This window comes from Muntiacus reevesi, chromosome 14 (genome assembly GCF_963930625.1).
Source record: "Muntiacus reevesi chromosome 14, mMunRee1.1, whole genome shotgun sequence".
In the NCBI taxonomy this organism is placed as follows: Eukaryota; Metazoa; Chordata; class Mammalia; order Artiodactyla; family Cervidae; genus Muntiacus; species Muntiacus reevesi.
In genome coordinates, this window is record NC_089262.1 from 53963527 (window position 1) to 53986142 (window position 22616).

The window sequence follows — 22616 nt, forward strand, 5'->3', positions numbered from 1 at the left end:
ATAATTTTTCTTGCCTTCAGCAGCAAAAATATGATTTTATTCCAAGCTTTGGATACTTTAGCTTTAATTTTATTCCTGTATATATAATGCCACATGTGTGCTCCTATAATAAAATTGTAAATACTTTATCTTCTGTTGTATAATAAAGGATTGTACTCAGGTCCACAGAAATGATTCCAGAAGAAAAAGATAATGCTTTATCTGCTAAAAATGAAAGGAGGAAAAAGCATGCTGGCATGGAACAGAGAAATATAACTCTTCTAAAGAAAAAAGCAGACACTGAAACTCTTAAATGTTTAAAACAGGGCATCCTGTGTGCTTTTCAATAAAAACTGGTGATAGCTGTGGTAAAATGTTTGTTTCATCAGTATGATTGTACTCCTAGGTCAAAAAAAAAAAGGTGGAGACAAGAGAGAACAATGAAGTTAATGAATAAAACAAATGTTCCCCTAAATCATGGCCCTAGTTGTGTCTTACTAAGGAAAAATATAAGGATTATATAAAACAAATTTCTTTTCAATTTATTTTTATAAAGAAATTATCAAAATATTCATATGAGGCAAAACATTTTATAATTAACTTTCAAATGGTGGAAGCTTATTTTCACAATCTGCAAAGAAGTTCATTTCCTTTCAGAATCAAGGTTAGCTAACATCCAGTGCTTTCCCCTATTTTACCACTTAGAGCATGGGAGTGTAATTATATCTTTGTTTGCTAGTATATATCACTATACAGTGAGTTTCTTAAAAGCACGACCCATTTGATCATACTTCATTTACTTAGCAAATATGTATTGAGTGTATACAATGTGCCAGACACTCTTTGGACACCTTGGATACACCAGGTAACAAAATGAAGACCTCTGGAGTCCTTTTAAAATAGGTCAAATCATCACACTGTACACCCCAAGTATCTTACAGTTTTGTCAGTTACACCTCAATAAAACTGGGGTTGGGGAAAGCAGAAAAAGACCTGTGCCCTAGTGGACCTTACCATCTACATACATTTGCAAAGTTACTGGCACATACACAGTGGATTTCCCATCACAGTTATAAGATGTCCACACCAACTCTAAGCATTGTATCTTCATAAAATAGCATCCAAGGTAAGAAGGAAGGGAAAATCTAAAAGGCCTTTCTTATTGTGGACCTTTCTCTTTATGGGAAAGAAAATCTCTCCCAGAATCCCCTGCCAAACATCCCTTTGCATATCATTGGTCAAAACTAGACCTATAGGATTAATCACTGCCAAAGAGGAGTGAGATTTCTTACTATAAGCAGCTAGAAGAAAACGTGTATCATCACCACAGCTGCCAACTCATCTGGCTCTGTGCAATTTGCTTGCCTGTCGCCCTGTAGCTGTTCATACTCCAGACCAACTCTTCCACTTCTGCACTGGATCCTGCAGCCTCTTCAGTTCAGTCACTCAGTTATGTCCAACTCTTTGCAACCCCATGGACTCTAGCACTCCAGGCTTCCTTGTCCATCAACAACTCATGGAGCTTGCTCAAACTCATGCCCATCCAGTCGGTGATACCATCCAGCCATCTCATCCTCTGTCGTCCCCTTCTCTTTCTGCCTTCAATCTTTCCCAGCATCAGGGTCTTTTCCAGTCAGTCAGTTCTTCACATCCGGTGACCAAATATTGGAGCTTTAACTTCAGCATCAGTCCTTCTGAAGAATATTCAGGACTGATTTCCTTTAGGACTGGCTGGTTTAATCTCCTTGCTGTTCAAGGGACTCTCAAGAGTCTTTTCTAACACTACAGTTCAAAAGCATCATTCTTTGGTGCTCAGCTTTCTTTATGGTCCAACTCTCACATCCATACATGATTACTCTAAAAACCATAGCTTTGACTAGATGGACCTTTGTCAGCAAAGTAATGTCTCTGCTTTTTAATATGCTGTCTAGGTTGGTCATAGCTTTTCTTCCAGGAGCAAGTGTCCTTTAATTTCATGGGAGCAGTCACCATCTGTAGTGATTTTGGGGCCCAAGAAAATACAGTCTGTCACTGTTTCCATTGTTTCCCCATCTATTTGCCATGAAGTGATGGGACCAGAGGCCATAATCCTAGTTTTCTGAATGTTGAGTTTTAAGCCAGCTTTTTCACTCTCCTCTTTCACTTTCATCAAGAGCCTCTTTAGTTCCTCTTTGCTTTCTGCTATAAGGGTGGTGTCATCTGCATGTCTGAGGATATTGATATTTCTCCAGCAGTCTTCATTCAAGCTTGTGCTTCATCCAGTCAGGTATTTTGCATGATGTACTCTTCATGTAAGTTAAATAAGCAAGGTGACAATATACAGCCTTGACGTATTCTGTTCCCAATTTGGAACTAGTCCGTTGTTCTTTGTCCGGTTTTAACTGTTGCTTCTTGACCTGCATACAGATTTCTCAGGAGGCAGGTAAGGTATATGAGAGTATTCTCATCTCTTTAAGAATTTTCCAATTGTTGTGATCCATGCAGTGAAAGGCTAGCATAATCAATAAAGCAGAAGTAGATGTTTTTCTGGAACTCTCTTGCTCTTTCTGTGATCCAACGGATGTTGGCAATTTGATCTCTGGTTCCTCTGCCTTTTATAAATCCAGCTGGAACATATGTAAGTTCATGGTTCATGAATTGCTGAAGCCTGGCTTGGAGAATTTTGAGCATTACTTCACTAGCATGTGAGATGAGTGCAATTGTGCAGTAATTTGAGAATTATTTGGCATTGCATACTTTGGGATTGGAATGAAAACTGACCTTTTCCAGTCCTGTGGCCACTGCTGAGTTTTCCAAATTTCCCGACATGTTGAGTGCAGCACTTTTACAACATAATCTTTTAGGATTTGAAATAGCTCAACTGGAATTCCATCACCTCCACTAGCTTTGTTCGTCATGATGCTTCCCTAAGGCCCACTTGACTTTGCATTCCAGGATGTCTTGCTCTAGGTGTATAATCACACCATCAGGATTATCTGGTCATGAAGATCTTTTTTGTATAGTTCTTCTGTGTATTCTTGCCACCTCTTCTTAATATATCTTCTGCTTCTGTTAGGTCCATACAGTTTCTGTCCTTTATTGTGCCCATCTTTGCATGAAATGGTCCCTTGGTATCTCTAATTTTCTTGAAGAGATCTCCAGTGTTTCCCATTCTATTGTTTGCCTCTATTTCTTTGCATTGATCACTTAGGAAGGCTTTCTTATCTTTCCTTGCTATTCTTTGGAACTCTGCATTCAAATGGGTATATCTTTCCTTTTCTCCTTTGCCTTTTGCTTCTCTTCTTTTCTCAGCTATTTGTAAGACCTCCTCAGACAACCATTTTGCCTTATTGCATTTCTTTTTCTTGGGGATGGTCTTGATCCCTCTCTCCTGTACAATGTCACGAACCTCCATCCATAGTTTTTCAGGCACCCTGTCCATCATATCTAATCCTATGAATCTATTTCTCACTTCCACTGTATAATCATAGTCAGAGTCAATGTCTAGTATGGTATTTTGTGGAATAATGTGTCATCCTTCATGTGAGCCAAGGGAGCCTTGACCTTCAGAAAAGTGGTTATGAGTCTACCTTTTTCTTTCCCTGTTGTCTCAAAATGGAAAAAACAAGAATACTGTATATTTAATATAAGCCTGTTCTTTTCTATATTTTGGATTAAAGTACTTTTGTAGTAATTTGTACATTGGTTACTGGTTATCTTAAGAAAGATGCTTATTGTGAATTCCCTGGTGGTTCATTAATTAGAACTCTGTGCTTTCACTCCCAAGGGCCCAGGTTCAATCCCTGATCAGAGAACTAAGATCCTGCAAGCTATGCAGTGTACCCAAAAAAAGAAAAAGATACTTATTATTAAAACTGCTATTTCTATTTGCTCTTATTAGCATTTACAGTTATAAAACTTACTTGTTTCAGGTTTTGCTTCCTTCCTAAAATTAGACAGGAAATTTCTTTTCCCTCTGATTTTTATATTGGCATCATAGGTCTGTAGTTTTTGATAGGCATGATGAGTCGTCAGGCCTCTCAGCTGACTAGGACTTGGCATTCTTATCTTTACTATTCTGCTTTATCTGCTGAGGTAAAAGGTAAAAGGGCCAAACATAACCTTGCATGAGCTAGAACTCAGTTCAGTTCTAGTATGCTTATCTATGTGGCCAGGTGTTATTTCCTTTGGATTTATGTTTCTCATCTCACTGTTTTTGTGCCTTGTTGTATACACTGACCATTTATTTGACTTTCTTTGATTCTTTGTTTTCTAAAAACTGAAAACATTTTTTTTATATCAGAAAACTGTGATAATCCATTTCAACCATGTTTTCATGTATCATCTTACTGCTACTTCCAAAAAAGGAAATATTCCCTCCAGCCAGCAACTGTTCCACCTTTTCTCATCAGTAGGGCTGGCACCGGTTCAAGTTCTGTCAACACTGTTCCATCAGATAAAGCTGCTGGTAATGTAAAGGATGAGAGGGGGTGGTATGAATGCACATGATTCATGTTCGCCGGAGTGCCTGCGCTCTTGCTTGACGCCTTAGAGCTTCAAGTGACACTTGCCCATGCACATATCCGCATCTGTCTGATAATAGTTGAGTCATTTGGATAAGAACTCATGTTTTGGGGTTTTCATTGACAAAATGGTTAATAATTAAGCTTTTGTACAAGATCTTTATATAAACATCATTTTTAATAAGCTAAAAGCCTAATCAGAATATAAGCAGTATGTCTGCAATCTGTTATCATCTGTACTGTTTCACTCGTTATTAACAGAACTGGATAAGCTTCACTTTTAGAACATGTTATGCAGCATGGAAAGTTTCATTTCATCCAACAGAATGATTGTCTTCTAAAAAGCAAGGAAAGAAGTGTCAGACAGAGCTATTCCCTATGGGCCTCTTCTCCTTGTGGAAGAAAATCTGGCATTACACGTAAAGTTTTTTTTGGATTCAGGAAAGGGCTTTGGAGCGAGCCTTATAAAGCTATCACTGTGTGCCAGGGGATAGCCCTCCTTCTGAACATTACCAGTCAACCATGCTGAATCACAGTCTAGTTACGTGATCACTTTAGTTGTGTCGAGTCAGAAAGGATTTAATCAAGCTCTCCAATCTCTGTATTCTGTCCGTTTTGTATGGTCCTTGCCAGGAAGCTCTCTGTGCATCCAGGCAGAGCTTCCAGGCGATTGCACCACCTTTATGACTTGCTTCATCTTTACCCGGCTGCCCTAGGCCACTCGTGAGTCTCTCGAGACCTTTTTATCCTGTTAGCCTCAGTCTTATGCTAGAGGCAGGCCTGAACAGTAAGTCAGAGGCTACAGGAGGGGTTTTCAAACTGTAGTTGATAATTCACTGGGGGGTCATGAAATCAGTAGTGTGTCTTAATCAACATTTTGATTTAATGGAATGGCATGAACCAGAAAACGTCAGACTGCATCACATGTAGTAAGGGTAAATAGTGTTTTATGAAATTTTTATTTTTTTATTATGTTTTAATAACATATGAAATTGCCTTTTTTGTGGGTAAAACAATAGAATACCAGTAATTTCATATGGTTCAACCTTATACCTACAGTTTTATATGTTAGTTATATATACCAAACATGTATGTGTGTAGAATTAAGACTTATTTCCTGTGCTAAGTCACAGTCTAAAAAGTTCATCATCAGTGCATTAGACTAAGTGTCTAATATTGCTGTGCTAAACCAGGAAAAAGAAAACGCCACAAAATTCTTTCCCCAGTTCTAAAATAGCTAAACTAACCTCTGCTGGGTAGAACAAGACTATTCATGAGAAACAGATATTTTATAATTAATAGACAATTTAATAATTAATAGCCATAATTGAACAGTATTCACAATTAACAGACATTTCAAGTGCTAAATTTGGTGTGCAGGTGAACTATAAGCTTTAGAGGCATTCAGAATAGTGAGAAATACTAAAATCAAAAGAAGGTTCCTCACTCAGGGAGAAAGGAAGAAATGGGTCTAACTGGACAAAAGGGCACATTCTTAGGACATGTTTAATCTCTGTAACACGAACTAAGTAGTTTAGTTTGATAATGTATAGAACCTTGACAAAACATAAAAGAAATAACCTGTATGAGAGAGAAATCATGAATAATACATAATTTTGATGAAATAAGATCAAAAAACAGTGTCACTTTGAAAACCCCTAACTTTAATGTGATCAACAACCTACTGTTTGGGAAGACTTTTGAAATCTCACTTTAGAGCTGATGGTATCTTACCAAATCACTTTAATTTTACCTACTGGGTGTTTTTGTTTCTTTTTAAGATTTGATTTTTCTTTTAAGAGATTTGGGAAATGTAGAATTATAACTTCAGGGAAATTCATTATTTTACTTTAGCAAATAAATAAATTAAGATTTCTGAAAATGAGTGTGAAATCCATGACCTCAAGGATAATTATTTTAGAAACTGTTTTATTGTCTAGATACCTAGAGGTTTTTAGAAAAAAACATCATTTATCATGTGTCAATGAGGGATTAGTGTTTGCATTTTTTTTCTAAATGAAAAGAATTAGATTTAGATCTCAAAATACTGCCATATCCTCAAAACAATTCTGTTCTTTGTACATTTCTCTTGCAAATTCCACCTCTCACTGCAGGTTTTAAGTCCACACCTTATGTCCTACCATGACCATTTTAGCCACGATTTTTTCTGTTGGGCTATTTTAACAACCTGCTAACAGGCTGCCAACAGATCTCTGTAGCTAATCTCAGATCCTGCCAATACATTCTGTGTGTGGCTTTCTTAAACACAAACTTGATCATGTGTCAATCCCCTTCATAAAATTCTTTAATGGCGTCTCATTTCCTACAGGATGAAATCCTTTGCATTCCATACGAGGCTCCACATGGACTAAACTTTGCCTGCCACACTCGTCTCATCTCTCACTGTGAATTCTGTGCTCCATACAGGCTTAATATTTCTGCAAAGCAACCTATCTAGCCTTTGTATTCCCATCTAGCCTTTGTATCACAACTTCCTCTCCCTGAAATGATTTCTATATGTAGTGGATATTGCCCCCATACCCAAGTTGTTATTTCAGACCATTTCTCTAAGATGCCTTTCCTGATCTCTCCTTCATCACTTCCAATGGTCCTCAAACTTTTCTGCACATTAGAATCACCTGAAAATTCCAAAGCTCAGGAAGTGAGACCCAGTTTCAGTTGTTTCTTTTTAAACTCCCCAGGTGTCTGATCAAGATGGTTTAAATATTCCTTCATATCTTCCTATAGTTTATTCTATTATTTTATTTATACTTTTAATTCCTTAAGCCACCTTAAAATTATTTTAATCTATGATGTACAGTGAGGATATAGGGTTTGTAGTTTTAACAGATAAAAGAGACAGACTACCAATTACCAGTATAGCATTTTTTCATAAATCTCTTCAAACATCACTATAATTTTAGAACAGTTTCATCATGTCCAAAAGGAGATGTATTCTTTACTATCAGCTGTGACAACCTCAGCCTCCCCTCCCCCAAACCTAGACAACTACTAATCTACTTTCTGTCTTTATAGACTTCTCTGTTAAAGATATTTCATATGAATGGAATCATATAATGTGTGGCTTTTTGTGACTGGTTTCTTTCACTTATCATGTTTTCAAGGTTCATCTATATTGTGGGACATATCAAGTAACTCATTCCTCTTTATGGTTTCAATTTTATGACTAATCCACATTTTGTTAATTTGTCAACTGAATGGACATTTTGGTCACTTATAAAGTATGAACACTTCCAATATATATGTTTTTAAAGTGTGTTTATGACTCACGTAGGTGCTACTGCATATTCATTTGGTAGGTACTGTATATAACATATACCAAAAAGTTTAAAAGATACAGTGAAATATAAACAGCATTCTTACATTTTTTTTTTTACCTCTCAGTGGGTCATTTGTATTCTGGAAACCTCTCACTTTTACAGATTTTTGAGGCTACTAGTTCAGGTGACTAAGTTAACTGAATAATGGAGTTTTAGATAGAAGAAACAGTACATGCAAATACATGGAAACAAGAGAAAATATGGGACCTTTTCTTGTCTTGGAAGTTGTGTGTCTGAAGTATAAAGTGGAAAGGAATTTTCAGGCAGTCATTTTTATCTTGTCCCTCACTATGATAATTTAAGGTTTAGTGAGAGTATCTTAGAATATCTATACTCATCTTCTCTCTCTCTCTCTCCACACACACACACACACATATATATGTGTGTATATATATGACACGTATGTACATATGCATATATATGTGACACATATATACATATGTGTATGTGTGTGTGTATGTATATATGAGGGTTTCCCAGGTGACTCAGTGGTAAAGAATCTGCCTGCCAAAGCAAGAGACACAGGAGATATAGGTTCCATCCCTGGGTTGGAAAGATCCCCTGGAGAAGGAAATGGCAACCCACCCCAGTATTCTTGCCTGGAAAATCCCATGGACAGAGGAGCCTGATGGGCTATAGTCCATGGGGTCACAAAGAATCAGACACGACTTAGTGACTGAGCACCTATTAGATACACATATATATGAACACCTAAGAAAGAATATTAAAATTTTTATTCTATAAAAGTCTATAATTTTTGTAAATTTATAGTTTTATTATTACAGTTGACCCTAGAATAACAAGGGTTTCAACTGTACAGTTCCATTTATTCATGATTTTTTCAGCGGCTGCATCCAGCATGTGATTGGTTGAATCTGTACAGATAGAACCACGGATATAGAGGACCAACTATAAAGTTGTACTCAAAATTTTAACTGTTGGGAGATTGACCCTCCTAACTGCCCACGTTGTTCAGGGGTCAAGTTTACTATTTGGCAGTGTATGATAGACGCTATATTAGAATACTTTCTAGAAACCCTCTTATAGTTTGGACTTTTTTCAAATAACCCCAACCAAGAATTAGCAGCATTAATTTCCTATTTAACCACTCTGTTCTGGTTTATTTCTAAACATCTTAATTAATTGCAGTATTTTCTTTGATTTAAGGAGACAGACTGAGTCTGCTACAAGAAGACAACATCAAAAATAAGTCCCTTGTACTTTCTCTTCTACAAAAACCATGGCGACATCCCTCACACTTTTATTTCATATTGTGCTGAGTTCAATATTAAGCAAATGTAGAAGAAAAATTATGTGTGTTCTTACCAATTTGGCTGTGGTTGAAGAGAAAATGGTTGTAATATTTATCCTACTACAGCCAAAGACTCTCCTAGTCTGTGGTATCTTGTGAAGATTCTGGGCAGACTATTGGGATAGAATCCAATCAACTTAGTTTCTCAGAAATATTTCTCAAGATTAGCTTGTTTATTTTTCTATTATTCACACTCTCACTTTTCTAGGTATTTTAACAAGCATATCACAATAGTTAATTTACTACCTGATATACTCTTAAGGCAATAGTAATTAATACCGAGTTTACCATCTAAGAAAATAGAGACAAAGCTTTTGTGAAGTCGACTCAAGCCTTTACTTCAGAGAGTGACAAAGCTGGGAATAGAATGTAAAGTTGCTAACTCAAAATATTGAACCCAGTCCATTCAATGTGTTGGCTTTCTTTTGTGACTAAGCCAGAGATTTTTAAAAAATTAATCAGTGAGAATGTGTCTGTAATTATGTTCTAATCCAAAATAAGAGGGTGAGAAATTTTCCACTTCACCAAGAAAAAAGTGTAAGATTGCTGTGGTAACAATTTCAGTTTATGAAATTAATCAGACAAACAAACCAGAATAATCCTTATTCATTAAAGGATTAATTAATACCATTTGAAAACTTAGGTTCTAAGTTTTTTCTAAATCATTTTATTTCCTCCATTAAATGTGTTTTTATACTGTAGAGTTCAGAGACTAACTTTAGTTGATAAACTACCTGGATGAGTATTATATTTCCTAGGTTTCCTGATTGTTTTTTGACTGTGGGTACCATATAAGAAATGTTCAGAGCCACTAAGCCTAAGAGAGCACCTGAAGATTACAGCTCTCCATGGTTTTAGACAAAGACTGGGTTTTCAGCCTACTCTGCTTTGACACACTATCATTTCCCACTCTCAATTATTTTCTTTAAGAATCCACTTTCCTCTGAAATATGACTTTCCTTTTTTAAAAAAATGTATTCATTAGAACAATATTTGTCAAATGCCTGAAAATATACAGGCACTGTTTTAAGGTCTAGACATAAATCGGCAAGTAAAGCAGAAAAGTCTCCGCCCTCCGTGAACTCACAGGTTGGATCTAACTTTGGTGCCCTTTTCAGTTTGAGCTCACCAACATTCATTCACGTACTTTTTCAGTTTTCCACTTTTTCCAAAATGATAGGTTTTCAAATGTAGTGCCCTCATCTTTCTAGTGGCAGCTTCTTTCCTATTATATTTAAATGAGTTAATATGCACAGAGCACTTAAAATAACTGGCATATGGAAAGCCCTACTTGTGTAAGTGTCAGCTACAGATCAAAGTTGTGGTTTTTCCAGTAGTCATGTACAGATGTGTGAGTTGGACCATAAAGAAGGCTGAGTGCCAAAGAATTGATAGTTTCAAACTGTAGTGTTGGAGAAGACTCTTGAGAGTCCTTTCAACTCTCAAACCAGTTGGAGAGTTGAAATTGGTCTCAGTTGAAAACCAGTAGGAGATCAAGCCAGTCAGTCCTAAAGGAAATCAACCCTTAGTGTTCATTGGAAGGACTGATGCTGAAGCTGAAGCTTTGACCCACCTGATGCAAAGAGCCAACTCATTGGAAAAGACCCTGATGCTGGGAAAGATTGAGGGCAGAAGGAGAAGGGGACGGCAGAGGATGAGATGGTTAGATAGCATCACTGACTCAATAGACATGAATTTGAGCAAACTCCAGGAAATAGTGAAAGACAGGAAATCCTGGAGTGTTGCAGTCCATGGGGTTGCAAGGAGTTGGACATGACTTAGGGACTGAAAAACAAAACAGGTTGAATATAGTTGTTGTTCAGAAGGTAGGAATAGCAAAGCATTTTCCATCCTATCAGCATGCCAGCAGATACTGCTTATTCATAAGCAAATTCAGGATTATGGGTAAACCTCATAACAAGAATACTACCTGAGCATTTAAATTTAGAAAAATATAAATTGTTCTGATAATGCACATCACAAGAATTCTCTACATTTCTTCCAAGTTTAAATTTTATTGGTGCTTTGAAAAGATAATTTAATATACAGAAATGTTTTTAGTCAAACAAGTATGTTAATAGAATGAAAAATATTGTATCTATTCCTTGCTTCTTCAACTGAGATTTAGTCATTTGAAGGGAACCATAACTATAAAGTAGCTTATAGGCATAAAATGTGGTATTCTGTATTCTCTGCCAAATAATAATACCTCATATTTATATAACATGAATAGTTTACAAAATCCTGTCACATGACTCATTACACTTAGTTCTATAACAGTCCTGAGAAGTAGATTAAACAAGTATTGTGTCCATTTTGCAAATGAAGAAACCAGAGTATTAAAGATACTTAGTATTCACCCTAACTTAAACAGTAGATTTGAGGAGTCAGATCTTCTGTCCAATATTCTTTCCACTATAAAACTGCAAAGCATTGTTTCCTTTTAAAATAAAGTAAAAGAAGCCACAAGCAATATGACCTGTTAGCTTGAAGCCAGAATCAGCAGACAGAGGACTGGCCTGTAATTTACAGCATTACCACTAAGATTAAATAAAATGACCCCCATCCAACTCACCCTCTGACCCCAGGTTCCAGAAACCATATTTGGACACAGTCAACTTCAGAGGAAGCATAATTTGATCATCTTTTTTTCCTACTCTCACTTCATTAAATGTACCTTGTTAGAGCTATCATTAAAAATGGGGGTTGGAAAGAATGGATAAAATCTGAACCAGATTATAGAACAGTCTAGGCAGGTAAAAAAAAAAAAAAAATTCTGAGACCGTGAAGAGAGCCAGAAATACCAAGTATGGTCCTTTCAAGTAATGGCACATATTTTCACATTTAAATTAGATTATTCTGATAGATGGGGGAAATGTATTTTTCCAGGATACTTTTCGAAGTTTCTTCCTAAAATAATTAGGGGGAAATCCAATAAGATCTGGGGAGTCAGTTTCTCTTTGTCTCTTTCTCTCTCTTACCCACTTGCCTTTGCTCTCTTCATCACTGAATATGGGAAATGCATTGTTTTCCTTGATTTAGGGAAGTGTAGATGCCAGGAAACTTAAAATTGTAACTTTATCAACTAACTCAAACTAGTACCATAATAAGAAAATACCTTTTAAAATGGTTCTTAGAAATGAGTTCAAATAACTTAACAACCTAGGGTGGTTCAGCACACTTCATTTCATTTTGTAAAAGGCTCACACTTGTGACCTGCACGGTATAAATTGTGGCTTCCTCCTTGTTTCAGATTCAGGGAGTTCAGATTCCTTTCATGATCAGATTTTTATCTTATTTTCTTTATTCCCAATTTTACTTACCCATTCTTCATTTTCCCAAAATACTGCTCCTCTCCATCATGTGTATCTTGCACTGTGTTGCTTTCGTGATTTGGTTGTGTTGTCTTTTCTACCTGTGGTGGTTAAATATTATTGCTCCTTGAAGGCCCAGTTCTGCTTCCACTTCCACCACCCAGTTTTTCCCTCTCCCTCCTCTGCATAAATTTCATAATTACTTTATCAGGACCTCTCGTATGTCATTTGCACCTTAATAGTTGAAGAGTATGTCTTGTCCATTTTCCAGCCTACAAGCTCTACACCATCACAACTGTCTTTTTCCCCTCACCCTCATGTGTAACAGTGCCCCCACCATAATGGTTTGCCATGTAATAGGCTAGAAAAAGTGTGGACTTTGAAGTCTGACAGCCCTAATTTCAGATTCTTACTCTATCATTTATTAGCCATATAACCTTGGGCAAATTAGTTACACTCTCTGAACCTCTGTTTCTTCATACATAAAATGGAGATGATCATACTCCTGTTGTTACAGCATAAATTTAAGGTGAGAAGTCAAGCACAGAGTTATGAGTATCTCAGACAAGCTAGATCCTAAACACTGGAGATGGTGCTGGTAGGAGTAGTTATACTTGTATTTTAGAAGCCACTTTACTGTTTGTTTCCTCAGTCACAGAGAGGACAGGAAGACTCTGTCATACCACACATGAAATGACTTAAGGACTATTTTGAACCAGTTTTAGAAACTCTCATAATTAACTTGGAGAAAAGTACTTCATGAGCTTACTACAAAATAATAGAATCCTCCTTTAAGTACTGTTAGCAATTATGTTATTCTGCACAGTTGAATTTGCTAGGGGAGTCATATCCTCAGGAGATTTTAGATAGCAGTTATTTCCTCAGTATCCTCCTTGATTGACTTTATGAAATCTTTTTATTTTTAAATATTCAGGATTTTTTTCCTTATTGCTACAACACAGCGTATGTATTAATAATTTGTAGGTTCCACATTCAGAATAACAGGGCAACATAGGGATGTTGTCAAAATGTCCATCAAATTATAAGAATTGTGTGTCGTACCATCTGGAGAAGTACAAAGTGTGTTCTGTTGAGGGGACTGGGGGCAACATCAGTCAACCATGTACTAGTCCTGAAGTCCATATGAGGCAAAAGGTAAAAGTGACTAGGAGAACAGGCTATAGCCAACAGGTGGGGAGCTGGAGCCCCCAGAAGAAAAGGCGTTTATGCCCATTGGTAATTCTCAGTAACCATTTATATATTGTGTTTGTTTCTTGTGATCATTATTAATAAGAATGGAGAAGCATCTGATGAAAAGCTTATCAGATAGTCATATAATTAAAAATGTTTATTAGTAAAATATAAGACAATTAAGCCTAATTGGAATCAGTTTAACGGTTAGTGTTCAGAACCTGTCTTTACCAATCTATGTTCTTTTATCACTGAATTTACTAGATAAGTTCATTTAACTTTATTTGAATTGATTTTTAGTATATGTGTTGTGGTAATTAATTTATGTGCTGTATGACTATATGTTATTTCCAACATGACTGCTATTTGAATTATAGACTTGACAATCAGTATCCTCTCTCTAAAAAAAAGAGACAAATTTTCATATTTGGAAAGGAGTGAAACTTAAGCTTCCCATTCCAGTATTCTTGAACTTTCCTGGTGGCTTAGATGGTAAAGAATCCACCTGCAATGCGGGAGACCTGGGTTCGACCCATGGATTGGGAAGATCCTCTGGAGGAGGGCATGGCAACCCACTCCAGTATTCCTGCCTAGAGAATCCCCATGGACGGAAGAGCCTGATGGGCTTCAGTCCATGGGGTCACAAAGAGTCAGACACAAGTGAGTGACTAAACATACATGAGACTTTAAAAAATAAGTTTTTTAAATTACTAAGAGAAGACTATATTTGCGGATTAAAAATTCCAGGAAGTTTCAAAAAGCAAAACTTGAATTTTCTGTATACCAGCTATTTACAATAGCATTTACATTGTACTGATTGTTGTAAGAACCTGCCTGCCAATGCAGGAGACGTTAGAGATGCATGTTTCGTTCGATCCTTGGGTTGGGAAGATTCCCTGGAGAAGGGAATGGCAACCCACTCGAGTATTCTTGCCTGAAGAATCCCACGGACAGAAGAGCATGGCAGGCTATAGTCTGTGGAGCTGCAAAGAGTCAGACACAACTGAAGCAACTTAGCACATAAAATGTTTTAGGTAATCTAGAGATAATTTAAAGGTGATGGGAGGATGTGCATATTTATATGCAAATACTATATCATTTTATATAAGGAACTTGAGCATCCTTGGATTTTCGTCTGGATGTTGAGGATCCTAGAACCAGTTCCCCACAGAGACTGAGGGACAGCTGTATATACTTCAAAGTGGTTATTAGACTGTAATGAAATACACCTGCAGTGATCATGCACTACAAAGGAAAAGTACACATAGCAATGTATAGAGAGAGGAAACGGCATTGGGTTATCAGAAAATCTGGTTTCTGATATTCTCAGCTTAGCATAACCATTTAACCTCTCTGAACCTCAGTTTTCTCATCTGTAAGATAAGCAAGTTATTACTGTTCAAAAACTTCTTAGTGTTAATATTTTAACACTATTTAACACAGCACATATTCCTTTTGTATTAAATTTAAATTTAAAAATTAAGATTTAATAGCTAGTAGAATATGAACATACAGACCCCTAGATATGAACTGTCATATATTCATTAGTCACCTCTTCTGGAAGTGCCTAAATTGAAAAAAAAAAAAATATATATATATATAGTTATAGTTATAGTTATAGTTATATTCCAAATGGAAATATAAAATGGAATACAGTCTGAAAATGTGGATAAATTTAACTGAATTATAATGTGTTACCTTTATATTTCTTAAATCATCTAATAAAAAAACACAGAGGAAGGTAGTCTATATTATTTTGGAGAATTATTTTAAGCTCCAAAATAAAATGATGAAATGAGGCTAGGATGAACAACAGAGAAAGAAAAAATTTTTTAATTTGTGTAAATGTAGATAATTCCATTTGACATTCAATGTTGAGGCATACCTCAATGTGTAGTATTCAATATTCAAGCATAGTATTTCACATAGTACCTAAATTATTTAATCACTTTTGACTAATTTTCCTGAAGTTCTAGAGGCTTATTTTGACCACCAGATGGAGCCAGCATTGTTTGATTTGTAGAATTAAAAATATATTGAAAATAAAAATTGGTTAAATGAAATTAATAAGTTGTAGATTTTTTACTTTGGCACATAGTACAGAAAAAATTAAACTTTTAGCCCAGTCTTTGCCTAAATTTCTGCCTAGTCTTCATAAATGTGAATATAGATACCTCCACTAAATAATTTCTTTATTGTGAATTAGTTTTTATATTAGCAGTTTCATTGGATAAACCAGTTTTCTTCTCATCACCTTTTAAAGATATCATCTAAGCACTTTCAGTTATCTTTAAAACAAAATTAGTACAAAAAATAAATATTGTGGATTATAATTATGGCTATATTACATGTAAGCTCTCATTTTAATGTCACAGAATATTCCCAATGTTATCATTTCTATAGTGGATTTTCTTAATAAAACAAACCAAAAAACCAGGCATTTTGACTGAGGTGGAAGATATGCAGTTTATCCCCAGGAGCTCCTCAAGGAGATGGTGTAAAGCTTCAATGATTGACTGTAGCTCTTACAGAGATTCTACCCAGAAAGCTCAATGCTCAAGGGCTTCATCAGGGATAACTGCCTTCAGATTGGCTTCTACTCCTCTCACCTCTGTTTAATAAGCATCAGAAATTATCTAATCCCTTACAACTCAACTTAATTAGGCAGCTATCTATTGAAAAAATGTTTGTACACTAGGGGCCCCAAACCCCTACAAGGCCCTCAAGGAGCCATTCCATCCAGCAAGAGCCACAAGGCAACCATGGACACTGTTGTAATTTAAGATCTAAAAATGAGCACACTGTTTATTTGTCCATTCAGTTTCTATTTATTGAATACGTACTATATGCAAGGAGTATACTAGCCAGCAGTCAGGGCACTGTCAGTGCCATTTGAGTTTATAGCTGAAGGGGCAGTACAAAGAGAAAGTTAGGATATAGTTAAGTGAGAAGCTACAAAGTGTTTAAAAACTCAAATGAGGGAAATATATGATTAATTAAGGGGAATCAAGAAAAGCCATAAAGGACTCTTTCTAGATGGAAATTATTTTCATTAACCCCACTGTTTGGCATATCACAGTTCCTATTTATTATGGTCCAGGAGGAATTCAAGACCTGTTTTGGTAGGACTTTATATTTCTTCAGGACACTTCCAGTATGGTGACATGATGCCTTTTTATGTCAAATTGGAATATCTTCTTCTAAGTTTTCTTTTGTTTCAGACATGAAGGAAAAATAACCATGCTGGTTAAGAGATTGTACTTTGGAGCTGGACTGCATGGTTTTTATTCCCATGTTTATAATCCCCAAGATAAGTTATTTAACCTCTCACTGCCCTAGTTACCTTATCAGCAGAATGGGTTAATAATATGTTGTTTATGAGGATTAAACAAGTAATTCAAGGTACCAGTATCTGGCACTTGGTACTTGAAATGTTAGCTATCATGTTATTTATTATTTTCCTTTTTTTGCATCATGTTAGCTATTTTCAAGTCTGGTGCTTTTCCTAGAATTAATTTAAGGAATATATAAAATTTGATAAAAACATACTTTGTAGCTTCCAGTATGATGAGATACAATTAGATGTTAGTAACTTTGGTATTTTTCCATATTCATATTCATTAAAGTCTGTCCCTTTTCAGATGTTGTTTACTATTATCACTAACATATCACCTTTATTTATATAAAAATTTTTATTATGGGAATTTTTCAAAAATTTCCTTGAAATAGTGGGTCTAGATCTATTTAAAAATCATGTGCGTGCTTAGTCGCTTAGTCATGTCCAACTTTTTGCAGCCCACGGGGCTCCTCTGTCCATGGAGTTTTCCAGGCAAGTATACTGAAGTGGGTTTCTGTTTCGTTCTCCAAGGGATCTTCCTGATTCAGGAATCGAACTTGCATCTACTGTGTCTCCTGCATTGCAGGCACTGCAGGATGGCTCATTACCCACTGAGCCATCGGGGAAGGCTATTTAAAATCATAAGTAGCTTTATAACAGTTTCTAACACATAATAATCACTTAATAAACTTTTTTTTTAATGGATGAATATGCACCTACTTGAAGCTTTTAGCTGCTTGAGCTCTAATACTGAGACAGTAAAAGGTATAAGCCCTTTTATCTATGAAGTGAGATTTGTAGATGGATACCATTGGTTCATTAGCTAAGTAACCAATAATTGAGTAGTCATCACCCGTTTCTGCTCAGAACAAAATAGTTTTGTGATGAAGAGAGTCAAGTGGAACAAAAATTATGTTTCTGACTAGTTCTTAGGGGAGAGTTAGAGACATTCTTTATAACACACAGGGGGGAAAGTACAGTATTAATGTCACTAAAACTCAGAGTCAGAACATAAGTTTTAGCCCAAGTTCTGCTTCTAATCCACATGGGACACTAGCTAAGTTCTGGTGCTCTAATAAACTGATGCTGTAATAGTAAATTGATGGTTATAGTGATGTTGGACATTTTTGTCACCAAACCCTTTTAAGTATATTTTCTAATATTATCTTGGAGGTCACTAATATATTTAAATTTTGTTATTTTGATACTATGCAGGTTTCCCTGGAGAAGGAAATGGCAAACCACTCCAGTATTCCTGCCTGGACAATCCCATGGACGGAGGAGCCTGGCAGGCTATAGCCCGTGGTGTCACAAAGAGTCAGGCACAACTGAGCGACTTCACTTTCACACTTTTTTTCACTCTAACACTATAGCACAAGTAATGGCTTCCCTGGTGGCTCAGGTGGTAAAGAATGCACCTGCAGTGCGGGAGACCCAGGTTCAGTCCCTGGGTCGGGAAGATCCCCTGGAGAAGGAAATGGCAACCCACTCCAGTATTCATGCCTGGGAAATCCCATGGACAGAGGAGCCTGGCGGGCTACAGTCCATGGGGTCACAAAGAGTTGGACACGACTGAATGACTAACACAACAATAGCATAGGTAAGCTTTAAACCCTCTCTTGGTGGCTAAGAGTCTATCCAAGAATCAGCAACATAATACTTATAATCAGTGGCTTGATTTCTTAACTATTTTTACATATATTATGTTTACCCATCAGATTACTTTCTAGAATTAAAAGCCTATATCGTGTTTACTTTAGATATCATTTATAGTGTCAGGCATACAGTGGGAACACATTAAGTTTTGTTTTCTGAACTGAACTTTTAATTGAAGACAGTAGGGCACAGTATGAGATTTTAGTATCAGAGAGACTTGGGTTCGAGTTACAGCTTTAGTATATTCTAATTGTGGTGTTGGACACGACTGAGAGACTGAACTGAACTGAATTGTGGTGTTAACCCTGTTTCCTAATTTGTAAAATAGGTTTATGGATGCTTTCTTCATGAAGAATCAAAGAACCTTAGCATGGTACCTAACATATAGTAGGTATTTAGTAAATGTTCTTTTTTCCCCCATTCTTCATTCCTATTTAGCATACATTTTGTTGAGATTTCAGTTAATTATAAATAGTTGTCATATTGCATTATTATTTATAAATTATCCAGCATATATTAAGATTTTTAAGAATGGTATTAGACATGGAGCACTCTGTACTTAAAGAAACTGATTTTTTTTCAAGCCCCTTTTCTATTTTATTAGATAGTTTTATGTCACTAACATCATCCCGTCAAGTACTCAATTTTTGCTTATTCAGGGGCATTCAAAGTGAAAGTGAAAGTTGCTTAGTCATATTAGATTCTTTGCAACCCCGTGGACTGTAGCCTGTGAGGCTCTTCTGTCCATGGAATGTTCCAGGCCAGAATACTGGAGTGGATAGCCATTCCCTTCTCCAGGGGATCTTCCCAAGTGAGGGATCAAACCCAGGTCTCCCACATTGCAGGCAGATTCTTTACCGTCTGAGCCACCAGAGAAGCCATGAATGTGCTACTTTTTCTTCTGGCCACATGGACTGAGTTAGAACATGTTTCTCCAAATATATAGGAATGCTAGATAAAATATGATCCAGCCCAATTTAAATCTTAGCTAAATCTATATGGAATCTAGGGAAATGGTACTGATGAACCCATTTGCAGGGCAGGAATAGAGACACAAATACAGAGAATGGATTTGTGGACACAACATGGGCAGGAGAGAGAAAGAGAAGCGTCGACGTGTACCCACTACCACGTGTAAAACAGCTAGCGGGAAGCTGCTGTGTGACACAGGCAGGCCAGCCCAGTGTCCTGTGATGATGCAGAGAGTGGGGTGGAGGCGGGGCGAGAGCGAGGCTCAAGAAAGAAGGCTGATTCACCTTGTAAGGCAGAAACCATGCAACAGTGTAAAGCAGTTATCCTCCAACTAAAAAATAAATATTTAGCTAAGCTTCAAAGAGACAGAGAGGGGGCCGGCGGGGGTTAGGGAAAGTGGAAGTGAGAGAGAGGGGGCAAGAAAGAAAAGAAAAGTCCTAGGTACTAGAAACAAAGGGGAGGCCTAACTAGAGCATTAAATGCTCAAATTGACACAGTAGTTGCCCAGGGGGATATTGAAACCAGATGTAGGCTCGGATAGCTAGAAGCTCGGTTTTAATATCACACTTAGAGATACAGTCTTGGATCAAGAGAGGAAGGAACTAGAAAAACTGTCCTCCTGGTCAGGAAGTCCACAAAGAAGCTCATCATTTTTCATAACTATATATGGAAGGGAAAAAAAAAAGTCTGTCATAAAAAATCAAAACTCTAAACTGCTACCAGGCACAGCTATAAAGTCTGAATGTACACTACCTATGTAGTACAGAAATCCTAAGCCAGGAAATTGACTTGGGGGAAAATGGCTGTGCACTAATGGAACCCCTTAATTTCCTGGTGGAAACAAATGCAGAAGCTCTCTGTAGCAATGCGAACACAGTCCTGGGTGCCAGGGACTCCTCAGGAGCATGATGGAGATGCAGCTCTAGCTGTAGGCACACTCAGAGTCAAAAATGAGGAAACGCATGGAGATTAACCACTGTGGGGAGAGTCAGAAGCCACAACAAAAGCAACTCCAAGAGTAACTCAGAAGATAAAACATAACAAGTGTGTTTAAGATAAAGAAGTTTTTAAATATATAAAAATCATAATAAAAAACTTAGGCTATCAAAAAAATGGGTGAATTTGAAAAGGAGATAGAATATCTAGAATTATAAGATATGATTATTAAAATCAACAACTCAGTTTATGTCTTAAAACTGATTAGATACAACTAAACAGAGAATTAGTGAACTAAAGTAGAGCTAAGGAAATTACTCAGAGGAATAAAAACATGAAAAATGAATGTGCTGTGAACATTTGATCACACTATAAACAGAAGTGCTTTATACTGATATAATGTGCCCCATTAGGAAATACAAGAGTTCACCATATTTTTTCACACAGTTGGGTTTGTGTAGCAGATAATCACTGCATTTGGCTATGTGTACCATGTTGAAGTGTTTGAGTTACAGTTTCTATGCAGTCCAAATGGAACCTTAGCAGGCTTATTCCTGGTATCACAGATGTATATAACTAAAGACCAGCTGATCTCACAGCTGTTGTAAAGCTGTTTGTTCATTTTGGCTAGAAATTTAAAAAGGAGGAGAAGAAACACATCTGAAAAAACAGACAGTTAAAAATCTCAGAAGACCGAGAACTAGAGAAACCATAATTACCAAGAACTAGATTAACTACAATCTAGCTAATTAACATATATCCATCACCTCACAGCGTTACAGTTTGTGTATGTGTGGTGATCAACTTTCTTAGCAAATTTTAGGTATACAATACAGTATTATTAACTGTATTTACCGTGCTGTACCTTAAATCTCCAGAACCTTCCTATCCCACATGATTGAATCTCTGTACCCTTTGACATCAAAATCATATTAGGTAACCATAAGAATACTCCTTGTTTCTTTTTTTTTTTTTAAGAAAAAAGAAAATTTTTTTTAACTAGATAATCTCTTGAACACAATGGCTGGTTATTAGTATATTACACATTAATTATGCTTCCCAAACTAGGTAACAAAGAGGCAAGCAACAAACCAAGGCTTGAGTAGAACAGTTTGTGACATTCTTGATTACAGCTGGTTCATCTTGGTTTGTCAGCCAAAGATGAGAAGATATAGGTTTTTTTCTTAAGTCACAAATTGTCATTAATATATATAAATGTAAATATTGTAAAATATTGGTACTTTTTTTTTTAGGCAACACTGTATTCTGTGAACCCAGATGTTAACTAATTTTTATATGGAATTTATTGCAGGATCAAATCCATAATTATTTTTTCTCATTTCTAATTTAGTAAAAATTACGTTCATCTGCTTCTGGGTAACTTCTGATTTTTTTATTAGATATATATGTATTCTATGATGCTATTAAATCAAAGTTGTTTGTTGTTGTTTTGTTATTAACTGGGAAGCAGAAGTGGCAAGTAATTGGAAAATCAACCAATATTGAAGGACTGTATCTTGTAAGGCAAAGGAGTGATATGAAATGGTATTGCTGAATTTTAGGAATATCTTATTTTAAAGGTGAGATAGGTGATTTTAAACTCAAATAATTACAAGTGAGAACAACTATAATAGTACAGTATAAAATAAAGACATTAAAATTGGTTGTTTAATTAACATCATTCACTTTCTAGGAAATCATTGTGGAGCTTGTAGAGTTTATTGGTTTGTTTGTTGAGTTTTGTTTTTTTTAATTAGTTGGAGGCTAATTACTTTACAATATTGTAGTGGTTTTTGCCATACATTGACATGAATCAGCCATGGATTTACATGTGTTCCCCATCCTGAACCCCCCTCCCACCTCCCTCCCTACCCCATCCCTCTGGGTCATCCCAGTGCTGTGGTACATATACACAATGGAATATTACTCAGCCATTAAAAAGAATACATTCGAATCAGTTCTAATGAGATGGATGAAACTGGAGCCCATTATACAGAGTGAAGTAAGCCAGAAAGCGTTTTCTTTTTTTAAATGGAGGAAAAGCAGTCCCAGGTTCTGACCTCCTCTTCAGCGATA

General features: G+C 36.3%; 1 protein-coding gene across 1 annotated transcript in view; it reads left to right on the plus strand.

Annotated features, from left to right (window-relative positions):
• Window positions 1-22616, plus strand: part of CWC27 (CWC27 spliceosome associated cyclophilin) — a 223739-nt gene that overhangs the window by 158745 nt on the left and 42378 nt on the right. The window lies entirely within an intron of this gene.